The sequence below is a fragment of the Oncorhynchus nerka genome, unplaced genomic scaffold, assembly GCF_034236695.1.
Source record: "Oncorhynchus nerka isolate Pitt River unplaced genomic scaffold, Oner_Uvic_2.0 unplaced_scaffold_1604, whole genome shotgun sequence".
Lineage (NCBI taxonomy): Eukaryota > Metazoa > Chordata > Actinopteri > Salmoniformes > Salmonidae > Oncorhynchus > Oncorhynchus nerka.
In genome coordinates, this window is record NW_027039710.1 from 37,632 (window position 1) to 51,814 (window position 14,183).

Here is a 14,183-nt window from a genome sequence, read left to right on the forward strand (position 1 = left end):
TAGCAAAAGAGTAGTTCCCTGACCGGGAATCGAGCCCGGGCCCGGGCCGCAGGCGGTGAGAGCGCCGAATCCTAACCACTAGACCACCAGGGAAGGGTACTACAGTGCAATTCGTTTCCCAGTTTGAAATGGTACATATAGTTGAAGTCGTAAGTTTCCATCCACTTAGGCTGGAGTCATTAAAACCTGTTTGTCAACCCCTCCACACATTTCTTGCTAACAAACGATAGTTTTGGCAATCGGTTAGGACATCTACTTTGTGCATGACACAAGTAATTTTTCCAACAATTGTTTACAGAGGGATTATTTCACTTATAATTCACTGTATCACAAATTCAGTGGGCCAGAAGTTTACATACACTAAGTTGGCTGTGCCTTTAAACAGTTTGTAAAATTCCCGAAAATGATGTCATGGCTTTAGAAGCTTCTGATAGGCTAATTGACATCCTTTGAGTCAATTGGAGGTGTACCTGTAGATGTATTTCAAGGCCTACCTTCAAACTCAGTGCCTCTTTGCTTGACTCCATGGGAAAAGCAAAGGAAATCAGCCAAGACCTCAGAAAAAAATGTAGACCTCCACAAGTGTGGTTCCTCCTTGGGAGCAATTTCCAAACGCCTGAAGGTACCTCGCTCATCTGTAGAAACAATAGTACGCAAGTATAAACACCATGGTATGACGCAGGCGTCATACCGCTCAGGAAGGAGACGCGTTCTCTCTCCTAGAGATGAACGTACTTTGGGTCGAAAAGTGCAAATCCATCCCAGAACAACAGCAAAGGACCTTGTGAAGATGCTGGAGGAAACAGGTACAAAATGGTCTATATCCACAGGCAAACGAGTCCTATATCGACATACCCCGAGAGGCCACTCAGCAAGGAAGAAGCTACTGCTCCAAAACCGCCATAAAAAAGCCATACTACAGTTTGGGGACAAAGATCCTAGTTTTTGGAGAAATGTCCTCTGGTCTGATGAAACAAAAATCGAACTGTTTGGCCATAATGACCATTGTTATGTTTGGAGGGAAAAGGGGAGGCTTTCAAGCCGAAGAACACCATCATGTTGTGGGGGTGCTTTGCTGCAGGAGGGTCTGGTGCACCACTAGAACACCTGGGAAGGACAGTGCAGGGCAAATCGGTTTGCAATTTGAAGTGGTACATATGTGCGACAACCTACTAAATTCACAGTGACAGGTTGCACAAGTAAACAAGAAGCATAGACTATTTCCCTGACCGGGAATCGAACCCGGGCCGCGGCGGTGAGAGCGCCGAATCCTAACCACTAGACCACCAGGGAAGGGTACTACAGTGCAAATCGGTTCCCAGTGTGAGCTGGTACATATGTGCGATAACCTATATTCATTGTGACAGGTTGCACAAGTAAACATGTAGCAAAAGAGTAGTTCCCTGACCGGGAATCGAACCCGGGCCGCGGCGGTGAGAGCGCCGAATCCTAACCACTAGACCACCAGGGAAGGGTACTACAGTGCAAATCGGTTCCCAGTGTGAGCTGGTACATATGTGCGATAACCTTCTATATTCATTGTGACAGGTTGCACAAGTAAACATGTAGCAAAAGAGTAGTTCCCTGACCGGGAATCGAACCCGGGCCGCGGCGGTGAGAGCGCCGAATCCTAACCACTAGACCACCAGGGAAGGGTACTACAGTGCAATTCGTTTCCCAGTTTGAAATGGTACATATAGTTGAAGTCGTAAGTTTCCATCCACTTAGGCTGGAGTCATTAAAACCTGTTTGTCAACCCCTCCACACATTTCTTGCTAACAAACGATAGTTTTGGCAATCGGTTAGGACATCTACTTTGTGCATGACACAAGTCATTTTTCCAACAATTGTTTACAGAGGGATTATTTCACTTATAATTCACTGTATCACAAATTCAGTGGGCCAGAAGTTTACATACACTAAGTTGGCTGTGCCTTTAAACAGTTTGTAAAATTCCCGAAAATGATGTCATGGCTTTAGAAGCTTCTGATAGGCTAATTGACATCCTTTGAGTCAATTGGAGGTGTACCTGTAGATGTATTTCAAGGCCTACCTTCAAACTCAGTGCCTCTTTGCTTGACTCCATGGGAAAAGCAAAGGAAATCAGCCAAGACCTCAGAAAAAAATGTAGACCTCCACAAGTGTGGTTCCTCCTTGGGAGCAATTTCCAAACGCCTGAAGGTACCTCGCTCATCTGTAGAAACAATAGTACGCAAGTATAAACACCATGGTATGACGCAGGCGTCATACCGCTCAGGAAGGAGACGCGTTCTCTCTCCTAGAGATGAACGTACTTTGGGTCGAAAAGTGCAAATCCATCCCAGAACAACAGCAAAGGACCTTGTGAAGATGCTGGAGGAAACAGGTACAAAATGGTCTATATCCACAGGCAAACGAGTCCTATATCGACATACCCCGAGAGGCCACTCAGCAAGGAAGAAGCTACTGCTCCAAAACCGCCATAAAAAAGCCATACTACAGTTTGGGGACAAAGATCCTAGTTTTTGGAGAAATGTCCTCTGGTCTGATGAAACAAAAATCGAACTGTTTGGCCATAATGACCATTGTTATGTTTGGAGGGAAAAGGGGGAGGCTTTCAAGCCGAAGAACACCATCATGTTGTGGGGGTGCTTTGCTGCAGGAGGGTCTGGTGCACCACTAGAACACCTGGGAAGGACAGTGCAGGGCAAATCGGTTTGCAATTTGAAGTGGTACATATGTGCGACAACCTACTAAATTCACAGTGACAGGTTGCACAAGTAAACAAGAAGCATAGACTATTTCCCTGACCGGGAATCGAACCCGGGCCGCGGCGGTGAGAGCGCCGAATCCTAACCACTAGACCACCAGGGAAGGGTACTACAGTGCAAATCGGTTCCCAGTGTGAGCTGGTACATATGTGCGATAACCTATATTCATTGTGACAGGTTGCACAAGTAAACATGTAGCAAAAGAGTAGTTCCCTGACCGGGAATCGAACCCGGGCCGCGGCGGTGAGAGCGCCGAATCCTAACCACTAGACCACCAGGGAAGGGTACTACAGTGCAAATCGGTTCCCAGTGTGAGCTGGTACATATGTGCGATAACCTTCTATATTCATTGTGACAGGTTGCACAAGTAAACATGTAGCAAAAGAGTAGTTCCCTGACCGGGAATCGAACCCGGGCCGCGGCGGTGAGAGCGCCGAATCCTAACCACTAGACCACCAGGGAAGGGTACTACAGTGCAATTCGTTTCCCAGTTTGAAATGGTACATATAGTTGAAGTCGTAAGTTTCCATCCACTTAGGCTGGAGTCATTAAAACCTGTTTGTCAACCCCTCCACACATTTCTTGCTAACAAACGATAGTTTTGGCAATCGGTTAGGACATCTACTTTGTGCATGACACAAGTAATTTTTCCAACAATTGTTTACAGAGGGATTATTTCACTTATAATTCACTGTATCACAAATTCAGTGGGCCAGAAGTTTACATACACTAAGTTGGCTGTGCCTTTAAACAGTTTGTAAAATTCCCGAAAATGATGTCATGGCTTTAGAAGCTTCTGATAGGCTAATTGACATCCTTTGAGTCAATTGGAGGTGTACCTGTAGATGTATTTCAAGGCCTACCTTCAAACTCAGTGCCTCTTTGCTTGACTCCATGGGAAAAGCAAAGGAAATCAGCCAAGACCTCAGAAAAAAATGTAGACCTCCACAAGTGTGGTTCCTCCTTGGGAGCAATTTCCAAACGCCTGAAGGTACCTCGCTCATCTGTAGAAACAATAGTACGCAAGTATAAACACCATGGTATGACGCAGGCGTCATACCGCTCAGGAAGGAGACGCGTTCTCTCTCCTAGAGATGAACGTACTTTGGGTCGAAAAGTGCAAATCCATCCCAGAACAACAGCAAAGGACCTTGTGAAGATGCTGGAGGAAACAGGTACAAAATGGTCTATATCCACAGGCAAACGAGTCCTATATCGACATACCCCGAGAGGCCACTCAGCAAGGAAGAAGCTACTGCTCCAAAACCGCCATAAAAAAGCCATACTACAGTTTGGGGACAAAGATCCTAGTTTTTGGAGAAATGTCCTCTGGTCTGATGAAACAAAAATCGAACTGTTTGGCCATAATGACCATTGTTATGTTTGGAGGGAAAAGGGGGAGGCTTTCAAGCCGAAGAACACCATCATGTTGTGGGGGTGCTTTGCTGCAGGAGGGTCTGGTGCACCACTAGAACACCTGGGAAGGACAGTGCAGGGCAAATCGGTTTGCAATTTGAAGTGGTACATATGTGCGACAACCTACTAAATTCACAGTGACAGGTTGCACAAGTAAACAAGAAGCATAGACTATTTCCCTGACCGGGAATCGAACCCGGGTTCCCAGTGCGGCGGTGAGAGCGCCGAATCCTAACCACTAGACCACCAGGGAAGGGTACTACAGTGCAAATCGGTTCCCAGTGTGAGCTGGTACATATGTGCGATAACCTTCTATATTCATTGTGACAGGTTGCACAAGTAAACATGTAGCAAAAGAGTAGTTCCCTGACCGGGAATCGAACCCGGGCCGCGGCGGTGAGAGCGCCAAAAGAGTAGTTCCCTGACCGAATCGAACCCGAATCCTAACCACTAGACCACCAGGGAAGGGTACTACAGTGCAATTCGTTTCCCAGTTTGAAATGGTACATATAGTTGAAGTCGTAAGTTTCCATCCACTTAGGCTGGAGTCATTAAAACCTGTTTGTCAACCCCTCCACACATTTCTTGCTAACAAACGATAGTTTTGGCAATCGGTTAGGACATCTACTTTGTGCATGACACAAGTCATTTTTCCAACAATTGTTTACAGAGGGATTATTTCACTTATAATTCACTGTATCACAAATTCAGTGGGCCAGAAGTTTACATACACTAAGTTGGCTGTGCCTTTAAACAGTTTGTAAAATTCCCGAAAATGATGTCATGGCTTTAGAAGCTTCTGATAGGCTAATTGACATCCTTTGAGTCAATTGGAGGTGTACCTGTAGATGTATTTCAAGGCCTACCTTCAAACTCAGTGCCTCTTTGCTTGACTCCATGGGAAAAGCAAAGGAAATCAGCCAAGACCTCAGAAAAAAATGTAGACCTCCACAAGTGTGGTTCCTCCTTGGGAGCAATTTCCAAACGCCTGAAGGTACCTCGCTCATCTGTAGAAACAATAGTACGCAAGTATAAACACCATGGTATGACGCAGGCGTCATACCGCTCAGGAAGGAGACGCGTTCTCTCTCCTAGAGATGAACGTACTTTGGGTCGAAAAGTGCAAATCCATCCCAGAACAACAGCAAAGGACCTTGTGAAGATGCTGGAGGAAACAGGTACAAAATGGTCTATATCCACAGGCAAACGAGTCCTATATCGACATACCCCGAGAGGCCACTCAGCAAGGAAGAAGCTACTGCTCCAAAACCGCCATAAAAAAGCCATACTACAGTTTGGGGACAAAGATCCTAGTTTTTGAGAAATGTCCTCTGGTCTGATGAAACAAAAATCGAACTGTTTGGCCATAATGACCATTGTTATGTTTGGAGGGAAAAGGGGAGGCTTTCAAGCCGAAGAACACCATCATGTTGTGGGGGTGCTTTGCTGCAGGAGGGTCTGGTGCACCACTAGAACACCTGGGAAGGACAGTGCAGGGCAAATCGGTTTGCAATTTGAAGTGGTACATATGTGCGACAACCTACTAAATTCACAGTGACAGGTTGCACAAGTAAACAAGAAGCATAGACTATTTCCCTGACCGGGAATCGAACCCGGGCCGCGGCGGTGAGAGCGCCGAATCCTAACCACTAGACCACCAGGGAAGGGTACTACAGTGCAATTCGTTTCCCAGTTTGAAATGGTACATATAGTTGAAGTCGTAAGTTTCCATCCACTTAGGCTGGAGTCATTAAAACCTGTTTGTCAACCCCTCCACACATTTCTTGCTAACAAACGATAGTTTTGGCAATCGGTTAGGACATCTACTTTGTGCATGACACAAGTAATTTTTCCAACAATTGTTTACAGAGGGATTATTTCACTTATAATTCACTGTATCACAAATTCAGTGGGCCAGAAGTTTACATACACTAAGTTGGCTGTGCCTTTAAACAGTTTGTAAAATTCCCGAAAATGATGTCATGGCTTTAGAAGCTTCTGATAGGCTAATTGACATCCTTTGAGTCAATTGGAGGTGTACCTGTAGATGTATTTCAAGGCCTACCTTCAAACTCAGTGCCTCTTTGCTTGACTCCATGGGAAAAGCAAAGGAAATCAGCCAAGACCTCAGAAAAAAAATGTAGACCTCCACAAGTGTGGTTCCTCCTTGGGAGCAATTTCCAAACGCCTGAAGGTACCTCGCTCATCTGTAGAAACAATAGTACGCAAGTATAAACACCATGGTATGACGCAGGCGTCATACCGCTCAGGAAGGAGACGCGTTCTCTCTCCTAGAGATGAACGTACTTTGGGTCGAAAAGTGCAAATCCATCCCAGAACAACAGCAAAGGACCTTGTGAAGATGCTGGAGGAAACAGGTACAAAATGGTCTATATCCACAGGCAAACGAGTCCTATATCGACATACCCCGAGAGGCCACTCAGCAAGGAAGAAGCTACTGCTCCAAAACCGCCATAAAAAGCCATACTACAGTTTGGGGACAAAGATCCTAGTTTTTGGAGAAATGTCCTCTGGTCTGATGAAACAAAAATCGAACTGTTTGGCCATAATGACCATTGTTATGTTTGGAGGGAAAAGGGGGAGGCTTTCAAGCCGAAGAACACCATCATGTTGTGGGGGTGCTTTGCTGCAGGAGGGTCTGGTGCACCACTAGAACACCTGGGAAGGACAGTGCAGGGCAAATCGGTTTGCAATTTGAAGTGGTACATATGTGCGACAACCTACTAAATTCACAGTGACAGGTTGCACAAGTAAACAAGAAGCATAGACTATTTCCCACAAGTGACCGAATCGAACCCGGGCCGCGGCGGTGAGAGCGCCGAATCCTAACCACTAGACCACCAGGGAAGGGTACTACAGTGCAAATCGGTTCCCAGTGTGAGCTGGTACATATGTGCGATAACCATTCTATATTCATTGTGACAGGTTGCACAGGGAAGGGTAAACATGTAGCAAAAACCTTCTATATTCATTGTGACAGGTTGCAGTTCAAAAGAGTAGTTCCTGACCGGGAATCGAACCCGGGCCGCGGCGGTGAGAGCGCCGAATCCTAACCACTAGACCACCAGGGAAGGGTACTACAGTGCAATTCGTTTCCCAGTTTGAAATGGTACATATAGTTGAAGTCGTAAGTTTCCATCCACTTAGGCTGGAGTCATTAAAACCTGTTTGTCAACCCCTCCACACATTTCTTGCTAACAAACGATAGTTTTGGCAATCGGTTAGGACATCTACTTTGTGCATGACACAAGTCATTTTTCCAACAATTGTTTACAGAGGGATTATTTCACTTATAATTCACTGTATCACAAATTCAGTGGGCCAGAAGTTTACATACACTAAGTTGGCTGTGCCTTTAAACAGTTTGTAAAATTCCCGAAAATGATGTCATGGCTTTAGAAGCTTCTGATAGGCTAATTGACATCCTTTGAGTCAATTGGAGGTGTACCTGTAGATGTATTTCAAGGCCTACCTTCAAACTCAGTGCCTCTTTGCTTGACTCCATGGGAAAAGCAAAGGAAATCAGCCAAGACCTCAGAAAAAAAAATGTAGACCTCCACAAGTGTGGTTCCTCCTTGGGAGCAATTTCCAAACGCCTGAAGGTACCTCGCTCATCTGTAGAAACAATAGTACGCAAGTATAAACACCATGGTATGACGCAGGCGTCATACCGCTCAGGAAGGAGACGCGTTCTCTCTCCTAGAGATGAACGTACTTTGGGTCGAAAAGTGCAAATCCATCCCAGAACAACAGCAAAGGACCTTGTGAAGATGCTGGAGGAAACAGGTACAAAATGGTCTATATCCACAGGCAAACGAGTCCTATATCGACATACCCCGAGAGGCCACTCAGCAAGGAAGAAGCTACTGCTCCAAAACCGCCATAAAAAAGCCATACTACAGTTTGGGGACAAAGATCCTAGTTTTTGGAGAAATGTCCTCTGGTCTGATGAAACAAAAATCGAACTGTTTGGCCATAATGACCATTGTTATGTTTGGAGGGAAAAGGGGGAGGCTTTCAAGCCGAAGAACACCATCATGTTGTGGGGGTGCTTTGCTGCAGGAGGGTCTGGTGCACCACTAGAACACCTGGGAAGGACAGTGCAGGGCAAATCGGTTTGCAATTTGAAGTGGTACATATGTGCGACAACCTACTAAATTCACAGTGACAGGTTGCACAAGTAAACAAGAAGCATAGACTATTTCCCTGACCGGGAATCGAACCCGGGCCGCGGCGGTGAGAGCGCCGAATCCTAACCACTAGACCACCAGGGAAGGGTACTACAGTGCAAATCGGTTCCCAGTGTGAGCTGGTACATATGTGCGATAACCTATATTCATTGTGACAGGTTGCACAAGTAAACATGTAGCAAAAGAGTAGTTCCCTGACCGGGAATCGAACCCGGGCCGCGGCGGTGAGAGCGCCGAATCCTAACCACTAGACCACCAGGGAAGGGTACTACAGTGCAAATCGGTTCCCAGTGTGAGCTGGTACATATGTGCGATAACCTTCTATATTCATTGTGACAGGTTGCACAAGTAAACATGTAGCAAAAGAGTAGTTCCCTGACCGGGAATCGAACCCGGACAGGTTGCACAAGTAAACATGGCGGTGAGAGCGCCGAATCCTAACCACTAGACCACCAGGGAAGGGTACTACAGTGCAATTCGTTTCCCAGTTTGAAATGGTACATATAGTTGAAGTCGTAAGTTTCCATCCACTTAGGCTGGAGTCATTAAAACCTGTTTGTCAACCCCTCCACACATTTCTTGCTAACAAACGATAGTTTTGGCAATCGGTTAGGACATCTACTTTGTGCATGACACAAGTAATTTTTCCAACAATTGTTTACAGAGGGATTATTTCACTTATAATTCACTGTATCACAAATTCAGTGGGCCAGAAGTTTACATACACTAAGTTGGCTGTGCCTTTAAACAGTTTGTAAAATTCCCGAAAATGATGTCATGGCTTTAGAAGCTTCTGATAGGCTAATTGACATCCTTTGAGTCAATTGGAGGTGTACCTGTAGATGTATTTCAAGGCCTACCTTCAAACTCAGTGCCTCTTTGCTTGACTCCATGGGAAAAGCAAAGGAAATCAGCCAAGACCTCAGAAAAAAAATGTAGACCTCCACAAGTGTGGTTCCTCCTTGGGAGCAATTTCCAAACGCCTGAAGGTACCTCGCTCATCTGTAGAAACAATAGTACGCAAGTATAAACACCATGGTATGACGCAGGCGTCATACCGCTCAGGAAGGAGACGCGTTCTCTCTCCTAGAGATGAACGTACTTTGGGTCGAAAAGTGCAAATCCATCCCAGAACAACAGCAAAGGACCTTGTGAAGATGCTGGAGGAAACAGGTACAAAATGGTCTATATCCACAGGCAAACGAGTCCTATATCGACATACCCCGAGAGGCCACTCAGCAAGGAAGAAGCTACTGCTCCAAAACCGCCATAAAAAAGCCATACTACAGTTTGGGGACAAAGATCCTAGTTTTTGGAGAAATGTCCTCTGGTCTGATGAAACAAAAATCGAACTGTTTGGCCATAATGACCATTGTTATGTTTGGAGGGAAAAGGGGAGGCTTTCAAGCCGAAGAACACCATCATGTTGTGGGGTGCTTTGCTGCAGGAGGGTCTGGTGCACCACTAGAACACCTGGGAAGGACAGTGCAGGGCAAATCGGTTTGCAATTTGAAGTGGTACATATGTGCGACAACCTACTAAATTCACAGTGACAGGTTGCACAAGTAAACAAGAAGCATAGACTATTTCCCTGACCGGGAATCGAACCCGGACAGGTTGCACGCATGGCGGTGAGAGCGGGTCGCGGCGGTGAGAATCCTAACCACTAGACCACCAGGGAAGGGTACTACAGTGCAAATCGGTTCCCAGTGTGAGCTGGTACATATGTGCGATAACCTTCTATATTCATTGTGACAGGTTGCACAAGTAAACATGTAGCAAAAGAGTAGTTCCCTGACCGGGAATCGAACCCGGGCCGCGGCGGTGAGAGCGCCGAATCCTAACCACTAGACCACCAGGGAAGGGTACTACAGTGCAATTCGTTTCCCAGTTTGAAATGGTACATATAGTTGAAGTCGTAAGTTTCCATCCACTTAGGCTGGAGTCATTAAAACCTGTTTGTCAACCCCTCCACACATTTCTTGCTAACAAACGATAGTTTTGGCAATCGGTTAGGACATCTACTTTGTGCATGACACAAGTAATTTTTCCAACAATTGTTTACAGAGGGATTATTTCACTTATAATTCACTGTATCACAAATTCAGTGGGCCAGAAGTTTACATACACTAAGTTGGCTGTGCCTTTAAACAGTTTGTAAAATTCCCGAAAATGATGTCATGGCTTTAGAAGCTTCTGATAGGCTAATTGACATCCTTTGAGTCAATTGGAGGTGTACCTGTAGATGTATTTCAAGGCCTACCTTCAAACTCAGTGCCTCTTTGCTTGACTCCATGGGAAAAGCAAAGGAAATCAGCCAAGACCTCAGAAAAAAATGTAGACCTCCACAAGTGTGGTTCCTCCTTGGGAGCAATTTCCAAACGCCTGAAGGTACCTCGCTCATCTGTAGAAACAATAGTACGCAAGTATAAACACCATGGTATGACGCAGGCGTCATACCGCTCAGGAAGGAGACGCGTTCTCTCTCCTAGAGATGAACGTACTTTGGGTCGAAAAGTGCAAATCCATCCCAGAACAACAGCAAAGGACCTTGTGAAGATGCTGGAGGAAACAGGTACAAAATGGTCTATATCCACAGGCAAACGAGTCCTATATCGACATACCCCGAGAGGCCACTCAGCAAGGAAGAAGCTACTGCTCCAAAACCGCCATAAAAAGCCATACTACAGTTTGGGGACAAAGATCCTAGTTTTTGGAGAAATGTCCTCTGGTCTGATGAAACAAAAATCGAACTGTTTGGCCATAATGACCATTGTTATGTTTGGAGGGAAAAGGGGAGGCTTTCAAGCCGAAGAACACCATCATGTTGTGGGGGTGCTTTGCTGCAGGAGGGTCTGCAGAACACCTGGGAAGGACAGGGGCAAATCGGTTGCAATTTGAAGTGGTACACCACTAGAACACCTGGGAAGGAATCGAACAGTGCAGGGCAAAACCACTAGACCACCAGGTTTGCAGTGTGAGCTGGTACATATGTGCGATAACCTACTAAATTCACAGTGACAGGTTGCACAAGTAAACATGTAGCAAAAGAGTAGTTCCCTGACCGGGAATCGAACCCGGGCCGCGGCGGTGAGAGCGCCGAATCCTAACCACTAGACCACCAGGGAAGGGTACTACAGTGCAAATCGGTTCCCAGTGTGAGCTGGTACATATGTGCGATAACCTTCTATATTCATTGTGACAGGTTGCACAAGTAAACATGTAGCAAAAGAGTAGTTCCCTGACCGGGAATCGAACCCGGGCCGCGGCGGTGATATCCTAACCACTAGACCACCAGGGAAGGGTACTACAGTGCAATTCGTTTCCCAGTTTGAAATGGTACATATAGTTGAAGTCGTAAGTTTCCATCCACTTAGGCTGGAGTCATTAAAACCTGTTTGTCAACCCCTCCACACATTTCTTGCTAACAAACGATAGTTTTGGCAACCCCTCGGTTAGGACATCTACTTTGTGCATGACACAAGTCATTTTTCCAACAATTGTTTACAGAGGGATTATTTCACTTATAATTCACTGTATCACAAATTCAGTGGGCCAGAAGTTTACATACACTAAGTTGGCTGTGCCTTTAAACAGTTTGTAAAATTCCCGAAAATGATGTCATGGCTTTAGAAGCTTCTGATAGGCTAATTGACATCCTTTGAGTCAATTGGAGGTGTACCTGTAGATGTATTTCAAGGCCTACCTTCAAACTCAGTGCCTCTTTGCTTGACTCCATGGGAAAAGCAAAGGAAATCAGCCAAGACCTCAGAAAAAAATGTAGACCTCCACAAGTGTGGTTCCTCCTTGGGAGCAATTTCCAAACGCCTGAAGGTACCTCGCTCATCTGTAGAAACAATAGTACGCAAGTATAAACACCATGGTATGACGCAGGCGTCATACCGCTCAGGAAGGAGACGCGTTCTCTCTCCTAGAGATGAACGTACTTTGGGTCGAAAAGTGCAAATCCATCCCAGAACAACAGCAAAGGACCTTGTGAAGATGCTGGAGGAAACAGGTACAAAATGGTCTATATCCACAGGCAAACGAGTCCTATATCGACATACCCCGAGAGGCCACTCAGCAAGGAAGAAGCTACTGCTCCAAAACCGCCATAAAAAAGCCATACTACAGTTTGGGGACAAAGATCCTAGTTTTTGGAGAAATGTCCTCTGGTCTGATGAAACAAAAATCGAACTGTTTGGCCATAATGACCATTGTTATGTTTGGAGGGAAAAGGGGAGGCTTTCAAGCCAAGAACACCATCATGTTGTGGGGTGCTTTGCTGCAGGAGGGTCTGGTGCACCACTAGAACACCTGGGAAGGACAGTGCAGGGCAAATCGGTTTGCAATTTGAAGTGGTACATATGTGCGACAACCTACTAAATTCACAGTGACAGGTTGCACAAGTAAACAAGAAGCATAGACTATTTCCCTGACCGGGAATCGAACCCGGGCCGCGGCGGTGAGAGCGCCGAATCCTAACCACTAGACCACCAGGGAAGGGTACTACAGTGCAAATCGGTTCCCAGTGTGAGCTGGTACATATGTGCGATAACCTTCTATATTCATTGTGACAGGTTGCACAAGTAAACATGTAGCAAAAGAGAGTAGTTCCCTGACCGGGAATCGAACCCGGGGGTACGCGGCGGTGAGAGCGCCTTCTATATTCATTGAATCCTAACCACTAGACCACCAGGGAAGGGTACTACAGTGCAATTCGTTTCCCAGTTTGAAATGGTACATATAGTTGAAGTCGTAAGTTTCCATCCACTTAGGCTGGAGTCATTAAAACCTGTTTGTCAACCCCTCCACACATTTCTTGCTAACAAACGATAGTTTTGGCAATCGGTTAGGACATCTACTTTGTGCATGACACAAGTAATTTTTCCAACAATTGTTTACAGAGGGATTATTTCACTTATAATTCACTGTATCACAAATTCAGTGGGCCAGAAGTTTACATACACTAAGTTGGCTGTGCCTTTAAACAGTTTGTAAAATTCCCGAAAATGATGTCATGGCTTTAGAAGCTTCTGATAGGCTAATTGACATCCTTTGAGTCAATTGGAGGTGTACCTGTAGATGTATTTCAAGGCCTACCTTCAAACTCAGTGCCTCTTTGCTTGACTCCATGGGAAAAGCAAAGGAAATCAGCCAAGACCTCAGAAAAAAATGTAGACCTCCACAAGTGTGGTTCCTCCTTGGGAGCAATTTCCAAACGCCTGAAGGTACCTCGCTCATCTGTAGAAACAATAGTACGCAAGTATAAACACCATGGTATGACGCAGGCGTCATACCGCTCAGGAAGGAGACGCGTTCTCTCTCCTAGAGATGAACGTACTTTGGGTCGAAAAGTGCAAATCCATCCCAGAACAACAGCAAAGGACCTTGTGAAGATGCTGGAGGAAACAGGTACAAAATGGTCTATATCCACAGGCAAACGAGTCCTATATCGACATACCCCGAGAGGCCACTCAGCAAGGAAGAAGCTACTGCTCCAAAACCGCCATAAAAAAGCCATACTACAGTTTGGGGACAAAGATCCTAGTTTTTGGAGAAATGTCCTCTGGTCTGATGAAACAAAAATCGAACTGTTTGGCCATAATGACCATTGTTATGTTTGGAGGGAAAAGGGGAGGCTTTCAAGCCGAAGAACACCATCATGTTGTGGGGGTGCTTTGCTGCAGGAGGGTCTGGTGCACCACTAGAACACCTGGGAAGGACAGTGCAGGGCAAATCGGTTTGCAATTTGAAGTGGTACATATGTGCGACAACCTACTAAATTCACAGTGACAGGTTGCAC

General features: G+C 45.7%; 14 non-coding genes across 14 annotated transcripts; all 14 read right to left on the reverse strand.

Moving 5' to 3' along the window:
* Window positions 1-1,221: 1,221 nt before the first annotated feature.
* Window positions 1,222-1,293, reverse strand: trnae-cuc (transfer RNA glutamic acid (anticodon CUC)). Its single transcript has one exon. It is a non-coding gene; the product is annotated as a tRNA-Glu (tRNA).
* Window positions 1,294-1,399: 106 nt separating this feature from the next.
* On the reverse strand, window positions 1,400-1,471 carry trnae-cuc (transfer RNA glutamic acid (anticodon CUC)). The gene has a single exon. It is a non-coding gene; the product is annotated as a tRNA-Glu (tRNA).
* A 109-nt stretch (window positions 1,472-1,580) lies between these two features.
* trnae-cuc (transfer RNA glutamic acid (anticodon CUC)) lies at window positions 1,581-1,652 on the reverse strand. Its single transcript has one exon. It is a non-coding gene; the product is annotated as a tRNA-Glu (tRNA).
* A 1,129-nt stretch (window positions 1,653-2,781) lies between these two features.
* Window positions 2,782-2,853, reverse strand: trnae-cuc (transfer RNA glutamic acid (anticodon CUC)). The gene has a single exon. It is a non-coding gene; the product is annotated as a tRNA-Glu (tRNA).
* A 106-nt stretch (window positions 2,854-2,959) lies between these two features.
* On the reverse strand, window positions 2,960-3,031 carry trnae-cuc (transfer RNA glutamic acid (anticodon CUC)). The gene has a single exon. It is a non-coding gene; the product is annotated as a tRNA-Glu (tRNA).
* A 109-nt stretch (window positions 3,032-3,140) lies between these two features.
* trnae-cuc (transfer RNA glutamic acid (anticodon CUC)) lies at window positions 3,141-3,212 on the reverse strand. The gene has a single exon. It is a non-coding gene; the product is annotated as a tRNA-Glu (tRNA).
* A 1,129-nt stretch (window positions 3,213-4,341) lies between these two features.
* On the reverse strand, window positions 4,342-4,419 carry trnae-cuc (transfer RNA glutamic acid (anticodon CUC)). The gene has a single exon. It is a non-coding gene; the product is annotated as a tRNA-Glu (tRNA).
* Window positions 4,420-5,758: 1,339 nt separating this feature from the next.
* On the reverse strand, window positions 5,759-5,830 carry trnae-cuc (transfer RNA glutamic acid (anticodon CUC)). The gene has a single exon. It is a non-coding gene; the product is annotated as a tRNA-Glu (tRNA).
* Window positions 5,831-7,186: 1,356 nt separating this feature from the next.
* Window positions 7,187-7,258, reverse strand: trnae-cuc (transfer RNA glutamic acid (anticodon CUC)). Its single transcript has one exon. It is a non-coding gene; the product is annotated as a tRNA-Glu (tRNA).
* A 1,131-nt stretch (window positions 7,259-8,389) lies between these two features.
* trnae-cuc (transfer RNA glutamic acid (anticodon CUC)) lies at window positions 8,390-8,461 on the reverse strand. The gene has a single exon. It is a non-coding gene; the product is annotated as a tRNA-Glu (tRNA).
* A 106-nt stretch (window positions 8,462-8,567) lies between these two features.
* trnae-cuc (transfer RNA glutamic acid (anticodon CUC)) lies at window positions 8,568-8,639 on the reverse strand. The gene has a single exon. It is a non-coding gene; the product is annotated as a tRNA-Glu (tRNA).
* A 1,528-nt stretch (window positions 8,640-10,167) lies between these two features.
* trnae-cuc (transfer RNA glutamic acid (anticodon CUC)) lies at window positions 10,168-10,239 on the reverse strand. The gene has a single exon. It is a non-coding gene; the product is annotated as a tRNA-Glu (tRNA).
* A 1,194-nt stretch (window positions 10,240-11,433) lies between these two features.
* trnae-cuc (transfer RNA glutamic acid (anticodon CUC)) lies at window positions 11,434-11,505 on the reverse strand. The gene has a single exon. It is a non-coding gene; the product is annotated as a tRNA-Glu (tRNA).
* A 1,303-nt stretch (window positions 11,506-12,808) lies between these two features.
* On the reverse strand, window positions 12,809-12,880 carry trnae-cuc (transfer RNA glutamic acid (anticodon CUC)). Its single transcript has one exon. It is a non-coding gene; the product is annotated as a tRNA-Glu (tRNA).
* Between the last annotated feature and the right edge of the window lie 1,303 nt (window positions 12,881-14,183).